General features: G+C 37.3%; 1 long non-coding RNA gene across 2 annotated transcripts; it reads left to right on the forward strand.

Annotated features, from left to right (window-relative positions):
* The first annotated feature begins 4,037 nt into the window (after positions 1-4,037).
* Positions 4,038-9,207, forward strand: LOC136759597 (uncharacterized). Of its 2 annotated transcripts, XR_010820062.1 has the most exons (3): positions 4,038-4,275; positions 6,665-6,742; positions 7,215-9,207. It is a non-coding gene; the product is annotated as an uncharacterized LOC136759597 (long non-coding RNA). The 2 variants fall into 2 exon arrangements; XR_010820063.1 differs by lacking the exon at positions 6,665-6,742.
* Positions 9,208-13,385: the final 4,178 nt, after the last annotated feature.

Raw genomic sequence — 13,385 nt, forward strand, 5'->3', positions numbered from 1 at the left:
ACATTTAAGTCATTTGTTAAGCCTACCTTACACCAGGCATAAATTGGGAAAAGGTATCTTTTACTATACAAACTAACATGAAATCAAGGTGGCAGCACATACGCCAGGTAATTTGGAAATTGTTCATGAAAGGGCATTTCATTGAGAGGATATTTAAGGACAGGCAAAACCCTTCTTACATAAATAATTCAGAAATGCAAAAGCTCAAAACAAATGTTGAAACACTTAATTACATACAAATTAATGGAAGTTTGACTAATAATAGTTGAAACTAAATTGACACTGAAATATTTAATTAATAAAAACTTACATTTAGGTGAACTATTACAATACAATTCAAATCTGGTACCTTTTATTATGAATGACAACTGTATTAACAACCAACAACTCTTAATAATTACAATAATACTTTTCTCCTTCCCCTTAAAACTCAAATTGCAATTTTTAACTTTAACATTTTGATTTCTAGATCAAGTTTTTGCCTTTACAACAAAATATTTCCCTTCTGGAGTTCCAACACTTCAAAGTAAATGTCATGAATAGTTGCCAGAGAAACAGCATCGCCTGACTTTTCGCTAGCCAGCATGGAGAGCAACTGTCTCATCATCATCTGCAGTGCCCTCCTCTTCCTCGTGTGCGAAGGATAATTCTACAGTCATTGAGGCAGCATACAAAAAGCTAGGTGTTGTTGGTGAGTCGACCAGTCAAGGTACAACAATCGATGATGCTGCTCCACCTGAGGCATCAATTGTGAAGCACAAAGTTAACGAAGATGTCAGCATGGCTCTCAATGATGTTGGCAAAGACGACCCATGTAGTACAGATCCCGCTCGCTGGGGCAAGATGGACAACAACGTCAATGTGCGCGCTAACTGGGTCAAAATGGGGTTTGTTTACAGAAAGAATTCAGAAGTGTTATTTATGGTAACTTTTCATACATACATCTTTTTACTTGGCTGTGTGTGAGCTACTCTCGCGCTCTAGATGAGAAAATAACCGTGACGTGTGTGTCCTACATGCGCGCATAAGAGGTTGAAAATGTATTTAGCACATGCAAATTGTGAATCAGTGTATCCATGAAAGGTAGTGAACGCTGCACGCTGTTAGGCCGGCAGGCGGTAGGCTGATGAGGTCAACATGGGCCTCCAAAAAAGTTGTAGCCCAAGGGACCATGGTAGGATTAAATCGCCTCTGTCTATATCTATACTATATTGTGAATTCAATGCAGGTGCACTGTAGATCAGAGTGAGGAGGGAGGACTGCGATCACGACATCAGCCACTGGCGGAACAGTCCCGTTTAAAATATTTTTTCTGTTCCTGCGGATCTGCTCGGTACAAAGACGAACACAGGGAGTGAAAGATGTGCTATAATGTGGGGTTATTTCAAGTACAACAATGTTTCAGATACAAGTAGGCTACATATGTAGGTCAGACTACAGAACTTGTAGAAATAGATCACTGGTCAGAGATGCGGACCTCAGTTAGCACTAGTCTCAGACTTCTCTACCTCATATCAAATCTGATAGTCAGAGACTAGTACTAAACTGTGTTTGTGAAGCCACCGCTAAGAAATTATGAACAGAAGCTCGATAGTTGTACAATGCGACAGGAACTGCTATGAATTTGAAAAAGCATCTCAACAAATTTCACCCTGTTGAGTATAATAAGGAGAAACTGGATGCAAACAGAAGACAGACACTCCTAAGCACAATGTGCCGTCTTCGAGCTGTGTGTGCATTTCTGCAGAAATGGAGCACACCAGACTCTGCTGGGCCATTAAAGTCTAAAGAACATCTTCTGAAAACAAAGACTCTCAAATATGTTAAATCTGAAAATTCCTGTCGAACGGCCATCATTAATTGATTTCTGTAGAGCTCTTTGTTTGTTTTCCTCAACTAACTTACTAATGTTGATACTGATTTTGTATGTGCGGAAAGCAGTAATACAACACTGTTGGTAAATGTTGGTCTCTGATCAGTGTATGTGTGAGTTTGGCACTACTGAACTGAAATCCTGACTTATCACCACTAAATTAACTGTAATAATAATTAATTACAAAATTAATAATAACTCAAATTATATTAACTGTATATTAACTAAATTTAGAAGTTTCTAGAAACTTTATCTGCATTGTAAAAGATGTTTTAAGACCAATTAAAATAGAATCTGATGAATATAAGCAGTTCAGCATGTTAAATACCTTTTAAATAATTGTAGCTTCAAAGCAGCATCATATCATTTTTCTGGAGGATATTGCAGTTGACCTGACAGGAAGGTCAAAGGTCATCAGAAAGGGCATTTTCAGATCGATCATACATGGGTTCCTATATGTGTTCCACTGTAAGTATGAGCCTAACTGCACTGTGAAAGGAGTTAGTTCTCACTCTGACCTTAAGTAGAAGACAAAGGTCACAGTGGAGGACATTTTTGAACAGACCTCATATGAGTTCCTATCTGAGTTCTGTAGCAATCATCAGCCTATCTACACTCATTAGGGCAATATAAACAATTGTAGGCATTGATTGACATTGAAGGTTCAAAAATGGATGGATGGATGGGTGGATTGACATCGAAGGTGAGGTCAGAGGTCAAGATTAAGGGTGCAGTAAACTTTGAGCATTACATTTTTGTACATTACAAATCTGAAGTCCGATAGCAGGTTTGAGCTTTGCTTCTAGGATAACATTTTTTTAATTACTGGTACGGAATGTGACCTGGAATGAGAGGTCAAAGATCAAATTCAAGGTCATATATTGAAAGTCCATATATGTTTCACTGTATGTGTTCTATATAGGCTATGGGTCTGTCTCCTGTCTGAGGCGTTATAGAGGTAAAAGTGGTAACATTTTCCATTGACCTGAAATGAGAGGTCAAAGGTCCAAATCAAGGACATTGATATTGACTATGCAGTTTCAGGTGTAAAATGCTTTGTGCAATTCTGAACAAGACCACACAACTTTATTGAATTATTATTTTCAGCCGCATATGTGAATGCACTTAGGCCTTATCAAACCTTAAATGGGAACAGGGTCAGAAAAACAGCAGGACTAAATTTGAGGCGGCCCAGGGCCGGTCAAGTAAGTATGAATGTCCTAAAATACACAATTTACAAATTATAAATGTCTTCTCTTTACCCTCTTTTACACTTTGTATATATACTCCATTTTCATAAGGTTGAGGGAAACGTGTACAATTTATACAAAAATCTAAAGAAAAGGCGTGTATCTTTGAAATTGTTGCATGTTGCGTGTATATGTTTTTCAGTGTATATATCTTATATAAAGCGAATCTATACAACACAAAATATAAATATGACAATAAATGTTGTGTGCTTCCTTCGAGGTTGCAGCACTGCACTCACATTCCAGCTCTGCGTTTATTGGAAATGTTGCTGCTGAGTTCGGGGTTTTCAAGGGCTTCCTGACAGCTGTATGTTGAATTTGCAGACATCACAGGAAAATGTTTGTGCTTTCGTTTGGCAGGTGTACACTATCTTGTCCCTCCTGTGAAGTTTGCTGTCCTGTACTAAATTCACTTTGTGCACGTTAATGTTGTCTCTTGTATCAGCTGTATAAGATATATTTCAAATGAGTTGTACAGCAAAAGGAAACCATCTTGGTCATTAGGGACATTAGCATAAAAATACATTCAGAAGTTATAAAACACTTTGCACATACAGTGAGAATCGAAAGTCTTTATAAATAATGTATCATCTGTTATTTATATGTTTTATATACATGTATATAAATACTAATTGGATAATAATAAATTGCAACCAGTATTCTGGTATTACCAAAACTGCAATTTCAGTCTTACAGTATTTGAAAATGCAAAATGATTTACTTAAAAGCTAATTACCTCTCGACTTATTAAGACTTAGGAAAAAAGCGCAATACAGTAGATCTCCTGCATATGTAGTATTCAATTCATGTCATTTGATGTGCATTGATGCTAAGGGGTCAGTCCTGTGCTCTGTGAACTCTGTCCGACCCCTGGTTGTTTCCGCGCATGCCCCGTGCGCTGAGGGTCCGGGCAGCTGTGCAGGGATGCGCACATCTGGGCTGCGTGCAAACCGGGCTGCTGTCAACTGCCAGCGGTGCCATGCAGACCCTGGTCTCTCCCGTCACCAAAGCCATCTTCATCGGTCTGTTCCTCTTTGCCATCTTACTCATCCTCTATGTGATCCTGTGGTACATTTGCAGAGACGTCGATAACGATTACATTTAGCCTTGAGAAGCGTGTGGATGAGGAGGGTCGTGAAACAAGTAACCGAGGTAAGCAAGTCGGTGTCATCTCTTATATATAAACTATTGACACTTTGTATAATTCATTTAAAAAAAAATATTATGATTGTCATGATTATTATTAACATCATCTGATGTTCATTTGTTCAAGTGAAACTCCATGGGGAACATGGCTTTATGCACTGTGTAAGTAAGGGTACTTGTTGAATGAAGGATGGTAAAATGTTGTGAAGGAAATAATCTTTAATTTTCACATTTACACTCAATATTAGTCGTCATTTATTCAATGTTTCAATGCGTTATTGAGTAGTGAGGGATATTCAGAAACTACGAAATTATAGGGAGCGGTTGTCGCTTTATTCATATTTAAATAAATGTATTTAGCTCTGGATTGCAAAAAAAGTATTTTATTGTTATAATGTGATTTTTTAAGGACTGTTGTTTTGATGTACTCCACGAACACCAGTGCAGGTTTTGAGAAGGTCAAACCACAACGCATTTGTTTTGAACATTTTTCCCTGTGAAATGTCTATACAATATTAAGATAATAATGACGTGTACCTTATGTACGGGCAAAACTAAAACATCTTGAATAGTTACATCAGTGCTGATATATTCACTTTCAATACACCACTACGTTCTTGTTAATCATGTGCTGCTTTATAGGTTAATAACACAACCATTCCGGATCAAATGTGGTTGATAATGGTGTGGAGTTTAGTTACTGATCGTGCATTGCAAAGATCATAACTACTTTACTGTTGTATCTGTGTATTTATTTTTTCACTGCAAGATATGATCTGGTATGGCTACATTTAAAATCCTCTTCTGTTTCCTTTAAGATGTATTGTAAGCATATGTTTTAGTATCTAGGGTGTGACACACTGGCTGTATATTATTATTATTATTATTATTATTATTAATAATAATAATAATAATAATAATAATAATAATAATAATAATATGTATCTGTGTTAAGCTCTTGTCCAAAGCAACTTTCAGGGTAAACGATATTGCAGTCTGTCTTAGAAACAGTAAGTTGTACTCTTACAATGAACAGTAATCAGATGTTTTTTTTAATACTTGCTCTCCTTGGATTTACCCCACAACTGGAATAAACTGGAAACTTTACAATGAGATACTGAGAAAGTGTTGCCATCAACTTCTCAAACTGGCCATTCATATAAAAGTGCAGGTCTTCTACATCATTTACTATCGACATTTTAAGGCAAGCACTGGGTCCATTGTTGGAGTGTGTAGCTTGTGTGTGGAAACTGATTACTGGGTTTTGTGTGCTGTATGCAAAATGCCCCTTGTTTCTCCCATATTCAGTGAATCAGAAAAGCCTATTGATTAAGTGTCCTCTCAGATATGCAGGTTTAGCTAATCTGTTACTGATACTGATGAGATTGGACACAAATAAAGGGTATCTTCACTTTCATAGCAAAAAAAATTTCCTTGCACTTTAATGTTTTGGAATAATTTTGTATTCAATGTAAATTATAAAATGTAAGCCAACCAATCCAATTAAAGTTGTGGAAGGATTGTGATTAAGGAGCTAGCACTGCCTGAATATTGAAGGGAAACTCAGATTTTGTTTTCTGGTTTCGATTGTGGTTTCTATTTGGTTTAATCTTGCATTAATTCGATGCACAGAGTAAGCTATGAAGAATCCTGTGTCCTAACCTTTTACAGCTGGTTTCACCGACTGTGATTAGCACTACTCTGGGACACCTCTACCTAAAATAACATTGGCTAGTTTGGGTCTGTGAAACCAAAGTACCCCCTCATGCCTAGCAGATTGGTATACATTTTAGGCAGTGGCACAAATTCAAGATACTTAATATCCTGCAGTCAGTAATGGTGGCTTTAGTGTCTGCTTACTAACACAGTGTAACTAATGTGTTAGTCCATGATGTATATATTTATATTTACATGAATATAATATTCTTAATATATTTGTCTTGCTGAATTTCTCTCCCTTTGGCGAGTTATGGATGCTTTAACTAAGACTGAACTTTTATCTGGTTCTGGAACACTGATTCAAAAAGCATATTTTTCAGGCGTTGTTCAGCACTCCTTTCAAGATTGACTCGCCGAGATGAGACAGCCCACTTTGCAAGAACCTTAACATCGTTAAACTATGTTGTTGAGTGCTACAAGTTATAAATGTTCTTTATAGCCTAACATTATTTTAAAGCCGCACACTCCCCATTCAATGCAAATAAAGAATCCTTCACAGGGATAACAATTGCCTCTTAATCTCATTCATTAATTAGTCGATTCCACATGTTAAAGATGGATCACAGAACAGTGCTGAAAGATGATTATTTCCTTTGAACAGGCTGAGAGTAAATCTTCAGGAATAGCTGTTATATTATTGCTTATGAAAGATATATCATTGTCTTTTATATTGCAGAGTAAACAGTACAGAAGCTGGAGACACCTGAGAGAATTGTTACCTGCGTTTTAGTGTGTTGAACCTCCTGAATTTATGGTAAAGATATTTGATTGTGATAGAAAGCTGGACAAACATGATTCAAGTTTGCACAGGAGCTGCTACAAGTCTTGTATATGTCCACCCTTTGAAGACATATTCTTGATATAGAAGAATTAAACAGGACAATAGATTATCTTAGTCTGTTTCCCTAGGCTATATCAGCGTTCAATAAATATATAATTGATAATCAAATATACTTTACTAGTGTTGTAACTGCCACACAACACCAAACACAATATGGAGCAGATACTAACACTAATCTGCATCTGGTAACTTGGCTTTGTGTACTACGAAGGACTGTGTTCAAATGGTCATACAGAAGGCCGATTCATACCATGGATGAGAGAGATGAAGAATATTAGACATTAGACAGGCAGACACAGAAAGATGGTATAGTTTGACATTCAGTTAAAGAGCTCCTTTTAAATACATGTTTTAATTGAAATTCATTCTTCTCTGTCAATTTCAGATGAGGAACCTCAAGCAAGAGTCCCCACGGCTGGTAATGATGTCAGAAGAGTGTTTTATTAGACAATGTTCAGGACTGAAATTGATTTGACCGTCAGAAGTGGACGACTAAAATGACATTTGTTCAAGAACTGTGGACTATATTTACGGACTGTGTGGTAAAGGGGCTAAATTAAATGATGTGTATTGCATAAAAGACTGCCAAGACTTCAGGAGGAAAGTCATTACCAAGGACAACTACTGGAGCCTGAATAAGTTATGGGCACTCTGGGTATTTAATGGGCAACTGTAGTTAACTGAGGGGGATAAATTCAGAATATTTACTTCTTGTAGATGTGCCATAATTGATAGTATTGTGATGATTATACTTCAGATAACAGTCTTGGTGCGTGCTGTATGCTGTCTGAAGTTAAATGAGTATTTACTGCACACACTGAATTATGAGACACACAATCCCTTCTAGACACTGGCGTGACGCAGGTTATGAGTTTTGGACTTGTATTCTTCTTAATTATTTATAGTCCATTGAGAGTGAATTTTCGAGAGAACGAAGAAGAAGAAGAAACGGCTTTTCACAGATCAAATATTAATATGTGCCTGCTTACACTGGTGTTAGGGATATGCTACAGTTATTATAGAAACAACGCTGTTCATGAAAATAATTTCTGTCACAGGGGAGTCCTAATGCACAGCTGGACACTCGAGCTAAATAGAGATGCTCTTATGGGCCCAGTTTCCTCAGTGTGGAAGACTTAAAGGATGTATATTTAACACGATTGATTTTCTCCGACTGCGGTCAGAACAATTAGATGTTCATCCAGTGAAATGTCATGAGGGACTGATAGAACTCACTACCAGTGCTGCTGAAACTACATCGTACAGTCCGTTCCCTTCTGATTTTAATTGCAAATTCATAAACCCACTACTGCTCTTTGGCTGCGCTTGAATAAACCGCTTCATTAGCGAGGCTGATTAGTATGACTCGTCAGTCACGGGCCCATCATTCCTGACAGTGGCAACGCTAAGTCAAAGAGGGAGACAATTACACAGACCTTGAATTCCCAGACTGATTTACTAATCCATACATATCATATCTGTAAATCGGTTTGGGACTTCGGGGACTGTTTAATGGGCTTTCCCATTGACTTTATTACCAGTGTCAGAAGTGATTGGCCTGTTACTGATGTTGCATACTAAACCTTTTTGGCCCTGAAGAGTTGGCATTGAACGAAGCCAAAACCGCAATAACAGGTGTTAAATAAATGTGTTTAGTGTTGCTATTTTGAGTCTTTTTTTCATTCTTTTAAATCATATAAAGTGTCAGAGTAAAAATCTATATCATGTAACTTCACTGTTGTGTGCAGTTTGTTTTCAGATTTTTTTCTCTCTCCGTCACATTCTCTCCACAAAGGGTATTCCCAATATGTTAATATGACGTGTGAATGCACAAACATTATAGAATGAAAACCAGTAGAGTCTTTAAACATGTATTGGATGCGGGAGTGTTTATGGCACCAATGGTAAACACACAGGGAAATCCAGTAATGCATTTTCTTCAGATTAAATACAAATTTTGATTAGATCTGGGTTAAATAGCCGACAATTTAGTGTCATAGATGAATATAACCTGTTTTTCATTTTTATCTGCTGAATAAAATAAAATAAAAGAGATATTGAAGTATTGTAAATAACAATATAGATAGATAGGTAGATACAATGTTTACCATCCAGTATTCTGCTCAAGCATCAATACCAGTGTTTTAAATAGGAAACAAATGCCTGCTTATCTGTTGCTTCTATTAATTGGTTAAAATGGTGAACTTGACCTGGGCATTTTGAAAGCTGGCTAATAATGGTCATGAATACAAATTATGGTAACATATGCCAATGGCCAATGTTTCCAAATGGTATACTTCTGCATGAATTCTCCTTTAGGGTTTCATTTTGTCTGTAAATTGGCAACAGAATAAATACCCCTGTGACAAAATCAGTCATATCAGTTTGTGGAGTCTTGACTTGGTTTGACACAGATTGATATTTACAAAAGAAAACCAGCACTTACAGAGGCCTGTCTGACAGTATATATTTATATATTTATATATATATATATATAAAAAAAAAAGTTAGGTCCATAAATATTTGGACAGTGACACAATTGTCATCATTTTGTCTCTGTACGCCACCACAATGGATTTGAAAGGAAACAATCAATATGTGCTTTAAGTGTAGACTTTCATCTTTAATTTGAGGGTAGTTACATCCAAATTGTTTGTTTCCAAAATGAACCAAGAACAAGCAGGAACTACAGACAGCTGCAGTGCAGGCCTGGCAGAGCACCACCAGGGAAGAAACCCAGCATCTGGTGATGTCTATGGGTTCCAGACTTCAGGCTGTCATTGACTGCAAAGAATTTGCAACTAAGTATTGAAACTCACAATTTAATTAATGATTATGTTAGTTTGTCCAAATACTTTTGAGCCCCTAAAATTGGGGGGACCACATGTAAAGATGGGTGTAATTCCTTCACTGTTCATCTAATTTGGATGTAACTACCTCAAATTGAAGATGAAAGTCTACACTTAGAGCACATATTGATTGTTTCCTTTCTAATCCACTGTGGTGGTGTACAGAGCCAAAATGATGACAATTGTGTCACTGTCCAAATATTTATGGACCTAACTGTATATATATATATACATAGGCGCCGAGACCCCTACTACCACTGTCAGATAAAATAATTAGCAATAGCGGGGGGGCTGACGATGTTTTCTCTGGTAAGAGCGGGAGGCAGGTGGGGGAGGGTGTTTGTTTTATTTTCTTGCTTGAATGATTAAGTAACTCATCAAAATTCCAGGGGGGGCTGAGCCCCGCATTTCACTGTTCGGGGGGTGCTGAAGCCCTTGAGCCCCCGCGTAGTTGGCGCCTATGTATATGTATATATATATCATCGAACAGACTTGTTTTGCTTGTGGTCAGACCCAGGCCAAGAGGCCAGGAGGGTGTGCCAAATGACAGAACTAAGCCATGTGCGACTGCATAGAGATAAAGTCAATTTCAAGGCAAAGCTAAACATCAAATATGAGAAAAAGTGTATTATATATAACTCCCAGATTTAAATGTCAAAGAAAAGCCACTATATCCAACTTTCCCACATTCAGCTGAATCTTTCATCAATCCACTAATGCCAAAATCCAAACTGTGCCTGATGGTGGATTTCTAGTGAGTAGGCGAGGGAATAAATTCAATGCCAACAAGGGATGCATTAGGAATTTGCAAACTGGCAAGTGGCTTGAAGTTTTGATTAAATCAGTTTCATTCTTGTTTTCTTTTCCTATTAAGCTAATTCCCTTCCTTAGTTTAATAGTTTCTTTAGCTGTTCCCATGTTGTTGAACATAATAATGTTTCTGTGAGAAAGGTCTGTATAACAAAGCAATGTTTGTTTCTCTAGTCGTGCCGATTCATTTCCATCTGCCTTCCAGGATAGAAAAAGGTGGCTGGACTGATTTTGAAAAAGGTGTTTTAGACAGGTGTGTGAGATTCCAGCCTGCAATGCACTGTTTATAATGTGGCAATGTTTGTGTGAGTGTATTGTCTACTCAAACAATAAAAACTAAACACGCTTGTGACTGAAAATGAGACAAAGTATAACATAGCCAAAGCCAAATGTTTTACAGATGTGTGTTCAAGTAAGGAAAACAAATCAATCACAACAAAATCTATAATTGTTTACACCCGATACAGATTTGTCTGTCAGATTTCTGTCATTTTTGTCTTTAAATTAAATATATAAATTCCATGTACAGTAGTTAAAATTCTGCCTGCATTTGTCTTTCAAGACCAGACATCAAATTGCAGCTTCAGTTCTCAAAATATCCTTGCTATCCTAAATCAAATATGTATTCTTATCTTTTCCAGTCTGATGTACATATTAAAATGATCAGACATGCAGCTTGAAAGCGATTGCCACAGCAGTGGTAAGAAATAAGATCACATCCACATGCTAGATTTAATGTGGAAAGCCAAAATAACATTAATACATCACTCTGCAACCACCTATCAAATGTGTAATCTCATTCTCTGGAAGTGTTCCTCAGGGTTGCTGCAGGAAATTAAATGATATAATGTGTTACTCTGTTTAGCCTGCTGTTTATTTTTTCCACCGTGAGAGGACAGAGCATGCAGGGAATTCAATAGATTCATTTTTTTCGGCGTTGTTCCATTTTTCTTCTGCTTCCTGGCGTGTGCTGAGAACATTTGTGCCTGATGGTCCTTCCAGCAATGACTCAGTGTCATGGCTGAAGTCACAGCAATAACTTTTGAAAGTCTTTGAAAAAGTTCAGTTTTGGGCAGTCTAACTGGCGGCTAGTGTTCCTTGTATTTTTCTAAAGGTTTTGTGATCCTAACTGCACATTCAGATAACATAACATGAATACTAATGCTGCAGTAATCAAGTCTTCCTGTTATGAAATACCATACTGGTTATTAACTGTAATCAATTAAAAATCATTTAAATGAGGAGGCAGGACTCCCCTTTCTGCTGCACAATACTCAAATCAGTCAGGTCCCTATTGATTATGATATTCCTGAAATGGTGTTCACATTAAGTGTTGACTTAATTTGTGCAGTAATACACAATGTGTATGTGTATCACAGCTAAGGATACATTTATTTTTTCAGGTCACTATTTTAATACCGAGGTCAGCATGCACTTCTGTGGAATTGGATTACCAGCCCATCTCTGGTCAATGAAAAGGGACCTCAGGGTGAAAAGCAGGCCTAGTTTTATTACCCAGTATGAAATGATTTATTATCTCAAGTCTAATAGAATACTTAAAGCCCTTGGTGTCGGCCATATTGGCATGTTCTAGCTTGGATCCTTAATTGATCTAATTAAACAATTAACTGCATGAATTTACACTTCTCTTTAGACTCTGAAATGTTCTGTGGCTTCAATGTTTTGAATACTCAACAAATTGTAAGGTATTGGCTATAAAAATTAAATTAAAGTTTTAGATAAGCCTACCCACATAAGTAATGACATTAATTAAGTAATTGGGATCTCATGTTGGAACAAAAACCAGCAGACACTGCGGCCCCCCAGGACTGGAGTCTGACTTTCTCTGTCCGTCAGTGATAACATTACTGCCCCAATATCTCTGTGCGGCAAGAGGTGAATGCCTACAAAGGAGACAAAACCACACAGCTGTAGACAAGGAGACCTTTATCGCATCCCTGCTGCTGTCTCTGCATACCAATTAGAGATTCGGTTACCACCCTTTCCAGAACAAAATGATCTCCCTTGATTTACAACGCAATACAGATCAGCTTCAGACAGCCTGATTACATATTAGCCCTCAGCTCTGCTCTTTCCTCAAATCAACAGAAGTCAAGGTAATGCCACTGTCAAATATCAAGCAATGCATACCAAGCTCATTATGTTTTGTATGTATTTTCTTTTGTGGGGTTGGGGGGGTTACAATTAAAACTTTGTCATCCTTATATTTTAAAAGAAGGGGAATATAAGTATCATCAGCTTCTAATCAGCTTCCCTTGTTAGTGCCCCACCCAAGTTACCAGAAGGCAGGCATTGATTAAAAAAGGCAGTTGAGTTTGGAAACAAACAGGAGTTGTAAGGAAAGAAACAAAAGCCATGCTGCTGAATTTTAGCACCTTGCTCAGAGAACGTGGTAATACAAATAAAAAGTTATTACCCCTCAAAAATTGGGACTATAGTGATGCATAATCCTTACCTCTTTTATGTTTTCTGTTCATATCTTTTGTATTGATTAATTGATTTAAACCTCACTGGAGGATTTAGACCAGTTCATCTCAACTGGTTTGAAAAGATAAATTCCATTGACAATCGGAGTGTATTTTTAATTTTTTTTCATTGAAGTAATCTGAATGTGATTGTGCACCTTAACGAACTCTTGAGGGTGCTTGTATTCTCATATCAAAGTTGATCACAGGGGTCTTTTTGTGTAACTGGATGAGTTCAGCGATCCGGTTAACCTTCAAAGCAGGTTTCGCCCTGGCCTTTATACAGCATGCTTGGCAACCACTGCTGAACTTTAATGGCATTTACTTTCCATTCTTAATGTCCGTGCAAGGATTGGAAGTGCTACTTATTTGATTACTATGTGATTTAAGATAAGTTGAGATCATATGCAC

This window comes from Amia ocellicauda, chromosome 10 (genome assembly GCF_036373705.1).
Source record: "Amia ocellicauda isolate fAmiCal2 chromosome 10, fAmiCal2.hap1, whole genome shotgun sequence".
NCBI lineage: Eukaryota > Metazoa > Chordata > Actinopteri > Amiiformes > Amiidae > Amia > Amia ocellicauda.